This window comes from Dendropsophus ebraccatus, chromosome 3 (genome assembly GCF_027789765.1).
Source record: "Dendropsophus ebraccatus isolate aDenEbr1 chromosome 3, aDenEbr1.pat, whole genome shotgun sequence".
Taxonomy (NCBI): domain Eukaryota; kingdom Metazoa; phylum Chordata; class Amphibia; order Anura; family Hylidae; genus Dendropsophus; species Dendropsophus ebraccatus.
The window spans coordinates 26,770,971-26,781,059 of NC_091456.1; the positions used below are offsets into that span (position 1 = coordinate 26,770,971).

The 10,089-nt window shown below is 43.0% G+C and overlaps 1 protein-coding gene across 1 annotated transcript in view; it reads right to left on the reverse strand.

The window, feature by feature from the left end:
- RTN4R (reticulon 4 receptor) overlaps positions 1 to 405 on the reverse strand; it is a 179,801-nt gene extending 179,396 nt beyond the window's left edge. Inside the window, exon 1 of the mRNA XM_069964091.1 lies at positions 148 to 405. The gene's annotated coding sequence lies outside the window, so the exon portion shown is untranslated. The remainder of the gene's footprint in view (positions 1 to 147) is intronic.
- Between the last annotated feature and the right edge of the window lie 9,684 nt (positions 406 to 10,089).

Genomic DNA, 10,089 nt, shown 5'->3' on the forward strand with positions numbered 1-10,089 from the left:
GAATAAATAAAAATAAAATAAAAAATACAAAGTGTAAATGAGACCTGCTCGTTGGAGCTTACATATATAGAATGCAACCTAGACAGAACAGGAGTTCCATGCAACTATCAGTACAGGTAAAGAGAAGAAGCTTGCCCATCCTCTTACCTCCAATAAGCAATGCTGACATTCTCAGGCTTCTTATATCCCTGCAATGCAATCCTTTTGGCAATTGAAACTTCTCTCCAATTAATTCCACTCCACAATACAGCCAGCAATATTCCCCATCTAGCAGCCCCCTCTTCAGTCTTAAGGGTAAAAACAATCAGAAAACAATCCTATTTGAATTCAGCATCGGTTCAGAGTATCCATAGCTTGATCTTCATGTTCCCAAATCGTAACTACTTGTGTATGTGGGACTTGTGAGCCTCCTCCAGCCTGAACACAGCTGGTAATGAGATCTCCCTGTCTTCCCCCATCAATGTGTGATGTGCTTCCTCTAGCTGCCAGGCGTTGTGGTGGTGAAATCACTGTTCTTTTTTTTTTTTTTTTTTCTCCTCTTCTTCTCTTTTCCCTCTTCCCTTTCCCTGGTTACTCTATGGAGAAGCAGAGTGAGAGGAAAAGCAACGATGAATGTTTTATGGAGCTGGATCAGGGATTGAGAGGTGATGAATGTTTTATGGGATCATGTGGTTTGACGTGAGGGGAATCAGGCTTGATCCGATTTACAAGAGACACACAGAGCAGATGGGAGGGAACGAGCACAGAAAACAGCAAACAAACTGGGATAATGAAACGAGTTGGCGGAGGGAGCTGTCCGTTCAGCACCACAGCTCTGCAGCACTACCAGGGCACTTGCTACTAGCAGAGCTCAACCCTGTCCGGATAAGTATACAGTATACACCCAGCAAGAGAGAAGGGTATAGGCACACAGCACTTTAAAAAAAAAAATAATAATTTTTTTTATTACTAGCATAGCCATAGTGGGACGTTACCTGAAAGGAGACGCAGTTTGCAGCTTAAACCATAAACATTCTATTGAATTTGTTAAACCCCAGGTTGTAGCATTTAGCTTTTTTGAGCTATTAAGATACAATCACCCCCCCCTATTCATAATATTTATTTTAACCATTACAATACAGCAGCATGGGTTCCCCCGACCTCCCCCCTTACACACACACAAACACACACACACGCACACCTTCCCTCGATTATACAATACAAAGTCAGGATCATTATCACCCAGTTTATTTGGCAGGTATGTTTTAATCCTTTCGCTGTTACCGGAGCCTCCGCTGCTTAAGTTTACATAGCATTACTGGTCCCCTCTGGCAGAGGAGGGATTAGGATCTTACAGTCAGGCTGAAATGGGAAATACAAATCAGATTACATTTCTGAGAAATGGAAGGAAATTTTTTATAATTTGAAAGCTCATGCACAAATCGCAGCTGTCTCGACATCTTCAAAGTTGGATATTTAACCCCCTCTTGATTTCATTGGGATAAGAAATAAACTAGGCAGAATGCAGATTTGACTTTGCAGGAGAAAGTTCTGGAAACTGAAATGGTGATATGTTTTTTTTTTTTTAGCAAGACGTGGTGCAGCCATGTTATATACTCTTGTTCTGCCTGCAGGTGACACTGGATATACTTTCATCTTTGTTTGTGATTCATTTTGGTTACCCCATCCACAGTCCCCTAATACAGTGGTGCCTTGGATTATGAGCATAATTCGTTCTGGGACCGCGCTTGTAATCCAAATCCACTCTTTAAACCAAAGCAAGTTTTCTCATAAGAAATCACTGAAATGCAGACTGTATGACCTACTGTACAATATAACAATTAGCATGTGGAGTATAATGTATAGTAACTGCATAAACCTGAAAAACAGCAGCAGTTTGTACAGTAGATACAGGATGGAACTGCAGATCCCCATAATACAACAGCAGGCTAGAATAGAGAAGCAGGGCTGCTGTCAGAGGTCTGTGTGGTCACATGACAGCTATGGAAAAGGGGTGTGTGTTCAACATGGACCAATCAGGACTGACAGAGACTGCAGGGAGCATGAAGGAATGAGCAGGACATATGTGGGCACATAAATGCAGCACTCTCTGTCCGGGGAGTGAGGGGTTACAGCTATAAGGAGATTACCTCCACAATCCTGTCCCCTGATGTAAGCCCCAGCCTAAAGTGGATCTGCTATGATTTGGAAGGTGGGGAAGACTTCCTGGGTCAGAGTACAGAGCTGTAGACCCCGCTATGCAGACCATGCCCCTCCCCCACTCCCCCTCCCACCCAGTACAGGGAGCTCTTAAACCAAAACATTGCTCTTAAACCAAGTCACAATTTTGAAAAACTGTGAGCTCTTAAACCAAAACGCTCTTAAACCAAGTTACTCTTAAACCAAGGTACCACTGTACTATGATATGGTGTCAACATAAACAATAGACTATCTAAGAGTGACACACAGCATCTTAATAGCAAAATTCAATGAATGCTATAATTCTCAAATACCACCAATGTAAATGAGCTCACAAAGCACTGTTCAATACCCTTTTACTAATGCACAATACAAATGTTTAGTATGCTGCTCCATAAAAAGGCTGTATTATTTTGACAGATTTCTTGGGCAATCGCAGGTAATAGGAACACCATGACCAGGGGCGTAGCTAAAAACCGATGGGCCCTGGTGCAAAACTTTAGCTTGGGCCCCCACCCCCCATCCCACCCGATTAGGCATAGTCAGAGCCTGTCCCACTGATTCAATGGGATTTCTTTTGCGCCTTCATTCTCCGCTCAAAGAATTCTTTGAGTGGACGCACATGAGAAATCCGATTGGATCAGTGGGACAGGCAGAATTTTAACAGCATTCTGCAAACAAGCCCTTAAAGAATAAAGCTCACTATATAAAGGTCAATAATACTATACAAGGGACAAACCCAATCACCAAATTCTGACATATTACCACCGTCTAATTATTTTATACCACCATAGCATAAAAATCACACACATGCATGGCTGCTATGCTTGGCTTTTTTGGCATTTTCTATCTGACAAGTTCGCCCTATGTATTATAAAGCTGACCATACACAGTGTCATATATACAGTATACTCACACACATATACACACACACATATATACATTCAGGCTCATACAGTATTAATGTGTGTGTGTGTGTGTGTGTGTGTGTGTGTCTCTCTCTCTCTCTCTATATATATATATATATACACACACACACACACACACACACACATACTGTATATACCCAGGCACATCCATCCATAGGGACTCATAGTCACATATGCACACATGGTCAGGCACATATATACCCATACAGAGACACACACACATATGCTGTACACATAAGCACATACATACAGTCACATACACACATACACTCATATATACTCATACAATCACATTCTGTACATGAAGGTACATGCATTCCCATAAAGACATGCAGACATGAAAATGCATAGAGAGACACATACAATTACATATGCACAGGCACATATACAGTAGTCAAGCACATATATACCCATACAGAGACACACACATACCTGCTGTACACTTTATATACATACTGTATACAGGGACACATACACTCACCGGCCACTTTATTAGGTACACCATGCTAGTAACGGGTTGGACTCCCTTTTGCCTTCAGAACTGCCTCAATTCTTCGTGGCATAGATACAAGGTGCTGGAAGCATTCCTCAGAGATTTTGGTCCATATTGACATGATGGCATCACACAGTTGCCGCAGGTTTGTCGGCTGCACATCCATGATGCGAATCTCCCGTTCCACCACATCCCAAAGATGCTCTATTGGATTGAGATCTGGTGACTGTGGAGGCCATTGGAGTACAGTGAACTCATTGTCATGTTCAAGAAACCAGTCTGAGATGATTCTAGCTTTATGACATGGCGCATTATCCTGCTGAAAGTAGCCATCAGATGTTGGGTACATTGTGGTCATAAAGGGATGGACATCGTCAGCAACAATACTCAGGTAGGCTGTGGCGTTGCAACGATGCTCAATTGGTACCAAGGGGCCCAAAGAGTGCCCAGAAAATATTCCCCACACCATGACACCACCACCACCAGCCTGAACCGTTGATACAAGGCAGGATGGATCCATGCTTTCATGTTGTTGACGCCAAATTCTGACCCTACCATCCGAATGTCGCAGCAGAAATCGAGACTGATCAGACCAGGCAACGTTTTTCCAATCTTCTACTGTCCAATTTCGATGAGCTTGTGCAAATTGTAGCCTCAGTTTCCTGTTCTTAGCTGAAAGGAGTGGCACCCGGTGGGGTCTTCTGCTGCTGTAGCCCATCTGCCTCAAAGTTCGACGTACTGTGCGTTCTGCCTACCTTGGTTGTAATGGTTGGCTATTTGAGTCACTGTTGCCTTTCTATCAGCTCGAACCAGTCTGCCCATTCTCCTCTGACCTCTGGCATCAACAAGGCATTTCCGCCCACAGAGCTGCGGCTCACTGGATGTTTTTTCTTTTTCGGACCATTCTCTGTAAACCCTAGAGATGGTTGGGGTGAAAATCCCAGTAGATCAGCAGTTTCTGAAATACTCAGACCAGCCCTTCTGGCACCAACAACCATGCCACGTTCAAAGGCACTCAAATCACCTTTGTTCCCCATACTGATGCTTGGTTTGAACTGCAGGAGATTGTCTTGACCATGTCTACATGCCTAAATGCACTGAGTTGCCGCCATGTGATTGGCCGATTAGAAATTAAGTGGTAACGTGCAGTTGGACAGGTGTACCTAATAAATTGGCCGGTGAGTGTATATACATACACACTGCGCTGTACACTGACGTACTTACATAGTCCTCCTCTCCTGTATGTTGCCGGGCAGTGTGTGGGCGGAGCTTCTTCCTCCAAGGGACTGGACTGCCCAGTAACCCCCTGTGTGCTGTCTCCTTGTCTTCACACTGATCCTCCTGGGACTGGCAGCCACAGTAAGGCCATGTGCAGCAGATCTTCCTCCTCCTTCCTCCTCCTCCAGGATGTAATGGGGTCGGGCCGACAGCAATCACTACTGCACAGAGACAGAGCATTGTTTAGCCATCTGAGGCAGCAGCCGCTTTCTGTCTGGCTATGGCCCCCAGCATCTGCTTAGAAAGCATGGGGGCCTGGGAGGGAGGGTGTCTGCTGTGCTGCCTGAAAAAAGTAGCAGTAGTAGGGGTGTTGGTGGGAGGGGTCGGTGGCTCCCCTAGCTATGGGCCCGGTCGCCATGGCAACCACTGCGACCCCTATAGCTATGACACTGACCATGACATGTATTATCAGAGTACTCCAGAATGCTCTTGTTATATTCTGATAAACTTTACAATGAATAATTGATGGTTCATCTCCATGAGAGTTTTTCCCAATAGGAATTCATCCCTCTAAAAGCGTATCTACAGTATACTCCTTCAGTCCTTCATATAGTACCCCATCCATTAGTCCATCCTCACTACTAGAGAGGAGCAAATCACTTGGAAATTCATTTTGCGAAGTTCGTCAATATTTGCGAGTCGCATACAAATGAATTTTTATTAAACTGGCAAACTATAGTAGCTACAATAGTGGGACTATTAAAGAGGAATGATTTTTTTTTACTGCTGCTGTGACAAAATTGGAAAATGTCAGCCTGTCAATCATTGCCATGGACAGAAGTGGACGTTGGTGGATTAGCAGCGTAATATCAATTTTCTCCCAGGCCAGCAGTGGACAGTGGTAAATGAGCACCAGTGAGTTATTAAGATGGACACTGTGTTCACTGTGACTTCCTATAATGGACTCCCAGCACCCAGTGACTTCCTATAATGCACACCCAGCACCCAGTGACTTCCTATAATGCACACCCAGCACCCAGTGAGTTCCTATAATGCACACCCAGCACCCAGTGACTTGGTATAATGCACAATCAGCACCAAGTGACTTGGTATACTGGACAATGTCTTCACTGTTCCCAAGGAAAACTACCCACAATACACCCTCCTCTTCTCTCCTCTTTGTATTTGTCTTCTTGCACTAACTACCTGCAGCAACCTGCTCTCCATTTTACACAGCCGACTGGCCGCCTCCAGGGAGCCAATCACCTTATTGGTGAGGGGTTTCTGACATCACAGTGGGGTTTGCAGCTGATTGGACAGGTGCAAGGCATTATAGATAATCCTTTGCTCCTGCCAAAATGCAGTTCTGCAAGCTAACATGTGCGGCCATCATGTTTAGCAAATTTGCAAAGTGAATCTGGTGAATTTGCGTAATTCTACTAAGCGAATTTAATGCCCAATTCGCTGTGAAATGGAATTCGTCAGATTCGCTTCACAATTTTCTTCTAATGCTCAAGGCAACAACATCCATCAGTCCCTTGTACTCTTCCCTTTCTTCTCTTGATGCCCACCTATCCACCCATGCCTGTTGGTATCTTATATTTCTGTCCTATGGGAGCACCTTGGTAATTCATGCACTCTCTTACCTCCAGATTGGAACAGCTGATACAGGAGTGGAATATATTATAATGGGGTCCCATCTTTGTGTGGCATTTATAAGAAGGTAATAGTTTGGTTTGTTATAATTTCCATGGAAAACAGTATTTCAGGGATTCCATAGTAAAAAGCAATCTAAAATGTCATTAAATAACGGCCGTGGTTGCAAAACTGCAACTACAGCCGTTGTTTGATGAAATTATACGTTGTGTAAACTTAGCCATATAGTACATGAGGTCCTATCTATCTATCCATCTATCTATCTATCTATCTATCTATCTATCTATCTATCTGTGAACTTAGAGATCTTAAAAGGTACCAGTTGTTATAACTAAATCATCAGGGGATGTAGTATAAAGCATGTTTGCAATTTCAATTAATATTTTTTTTTTTTGTATCATGCTTTAAAACAAAGCTATACTTACTTGTATTCAGGTCCAGTCTCCTGAAGGCAGCATTTTAGTTTTGTGATAATTGAAAAAGAGACTAAATACAAGTCCCAACCAGTACAGAGACGGCTAAATGTGTCCATCAATCACATGACTGCCTTCTCTGTGAGGGCAGATGACTCAGACTTTCTGCATTTAGTCTCTTTTTTGCAAACAGCACAAGACTATAAAGCTGCGTTCAGGAGACTGGACCTGGATACAAGTAAGTATAACTGCTATATAGCTGCCTTCAGGAGACCTGGACCTGGATACAAATAAGTATAGCTTAGTTTTAACCCCTTAAGGACCGGGCCTGAAATGGCCTTAAGGACCGGAGCAAATTTTATGAATATGACTTGTGTCACTTTATTCATTAATAACTTCGGGATGCTTTTACCTATCCGGCTGATTCTGAGATTGTTTTCTCGTGACATATCGTACTTCACATTTCTTGAAAATTGGAGTCGATACTTATAACGAATATTTATGAAAAAAACCAAAATAATGTAAAAAATTGTGAAAAAAAGCATTTTTCCAACTTTAAAACTTTTCTTCTTATACAGAAAATGGTTATACCACATAAATTATATATTAAATAGCATTAGCAACATGTCTACTTTATGTTGGCGGCATTTATTAAACTATATTTCATTTTTTTTGACAATAGAAAGCGTAAAACATTATCAGCAAATTTCCAAATTTTCAGTAAAATTTCAAAATCATATTTTTAAGGACCTGTTCAGGTATAAAGTGTATTTGAGGGGACTGTATGTTAGAAAGCCCCACAAAGCACCCCATTTCAGAAACTGCACCCCCAAATCTCTGCAAAAGCACATCCAGAAAGTTTTTTAACCCTTTAGGGGAGTCATAGAAATAAAAGCTAAGTGTGTAAGAAATTTGAAAATTTTAATTTTCTGTCCAGAGATTTTATTGTAATCCAATATTTTTCATAATTATAAACCTATTAGCAGAGAAATGCACCCTAATATTGATTGCCCCGTTTCTGCAGTTTATAGAAATACCCCATATGTGGCCCTATTGCACTTTTTGACGCAACCACAAGCCTCAGATATAAAGGAGCGCCTAGTGAATTTCAATGGCTCCGTTTTATTTGGTCATTTCTGACTGTACCACTTCAGGTTGGCAGAGGCTCTGGGGTGCCAAAACCTAAAAAACACCCCTAAAGGGACACCATTTAAAAAACTAAACCCCTCAAGGAATGTGACAAGGGGTGCAGTGAGCATCGGGACCCCACAGGTGCTTCACAGATTTTCCGAACAATATGGCGTGAAAAAAGACAAAAGTATTTTTTACACTAAAATGTTGTTTTAGCCTTCAATTTTTCATTTTCACAAAGGGATAAAAGGAAAAAAAAAAACACAAAACATGTAGCGCAGTTTCTCCCGAGTACGGAAATACCCCACATGTGGACATAAAGTGCCAAGCGGGCGCAGGACAAGCCTCCAAAGGGAAGGAGCGCCAATTGGCTTTTGGAAGCTGGATTTCACTGGAATGGATTTCAAGGGCCATGTCGCATTTACAGAGCCCTGGTGCTTCCAAAACACTGGAAACCCTCCACAAGTGACCACATTCTGGAAACTACACCCGTTAAGGAATCTAACAAGGGGTGCAGTAAGCATATGGACCCCACTGGTGACGGGCACAAATGTGGAAAAATGTGACGTGAAAGTGAAAATTTTCATTTTTTCACTTTCACGGCACAAATGTGCCCATCATCAAGGGGTCCATATCCTCATTGCACCCCTTGTTAGATTCCTTGAGGGGTGTAGTTTCCAGAATGGGGTCACTTGTGGGGTGTTTCCACTGTCTTGGCAGCACAAGGGCTCTGTAAATGCGACATGGCGTTCATTATCCATTCTGGCCAAATCCAACCTCCAAAATCCAAATGGCGCTTTGGAGGCTTGCCCTGCACCCACATGGCGCTTTATGTCCACAGGTGGGGTATTCACGGTATCAGGGGGAATTGCTCTACAAATTGTGTTTTTTTTTCTCTTTTAACCCCTTGTGAAAATGAAAAAATCAAGACAAGATCAATGATTTAGAGTAAAAATTTTTTAAAAAATTACACTAAATGTTGGTCTAGCCTTGATTTTTTTCCATTTCCACAAGGGGTTAAAAAAGAAAATAAATGCAAGGCGTGTAGGGTAATTTCCCCTGAGTACGAAAATACCCCACATGTGGACATAATGTGCCATATGGGCACAGGGCAAGCCACCAAAGGGACAGAGCGCCATTTAGAGGCTGGAATGGAGGATGGAGGCCATGTCGCAATTACAAAGCTCCTGTGCTGCCAGGACAGTAGAAACCGCCCATAAGTGACCCTATTCTGGAAATTACACCCCATAAGGAATCTAACAAGCGGTGCTGTGAGCATATGGACCCCACTGGTAACAGGCACATATGTAGAACATGTGCCGTGAAAATAAAAAATACAATTTTTTTCATTTTCACGTCCCAAATGTGGCCGTCACCAGGGGGCCATATCCCCGCTGCCCCCCTTGTTAGATTCCTTATGGGGTGTAGTTTCCAGAATGGGGTCACTTGTGGGGGGTTTCTACTGTCCTGGCCGCACAGAGGCTTTGTAATTGCATCATGGCATCCTCTAATGGGAATGGCGGCCATACCTATTTAGCTGGGGAAAAGGGACAATTCTAATTTATTTGGGGGTATTAGGCCAATTATTAGTTTATAAGGTTGAAAATGACAGGTGTCCATCAAATTCAGCCTGTGTTGATCCAGAGGAAGGCAAAAAACCCTCATGAGGCAGACGACAGTAGCCTCATCACAGGGGAAAAATTCCTTCCCGACCCCATAATGGCAATCAGAATAATCCCTGGATCAATGTGACCCCTGAAATAGGAATAAGGGACAGAATTTAGATAATGTAGAACTCCAATGACGTGTGGTACGCCTTGAAGCGATCCTGTATGCAGAGGCCGGGGTGATCAGGACAGGTGGCACACCTGGAAAATGTTGTCCTGGTGCGATACGGTGTCCTTCATATCCAGAAGCGCTGGGTCCACTCCATGGCTGCTAAATATTAGGGCTCTATTACTGCTTCTGATATTTTCGGATCGTGCCGCAAGCTACAGTAGCTCAGGCAGCGAGGGACCGGAAGAGGGGGTGCTGGTATAAAAGTTATCCCCGTACCGGTGGTAACCTTTAT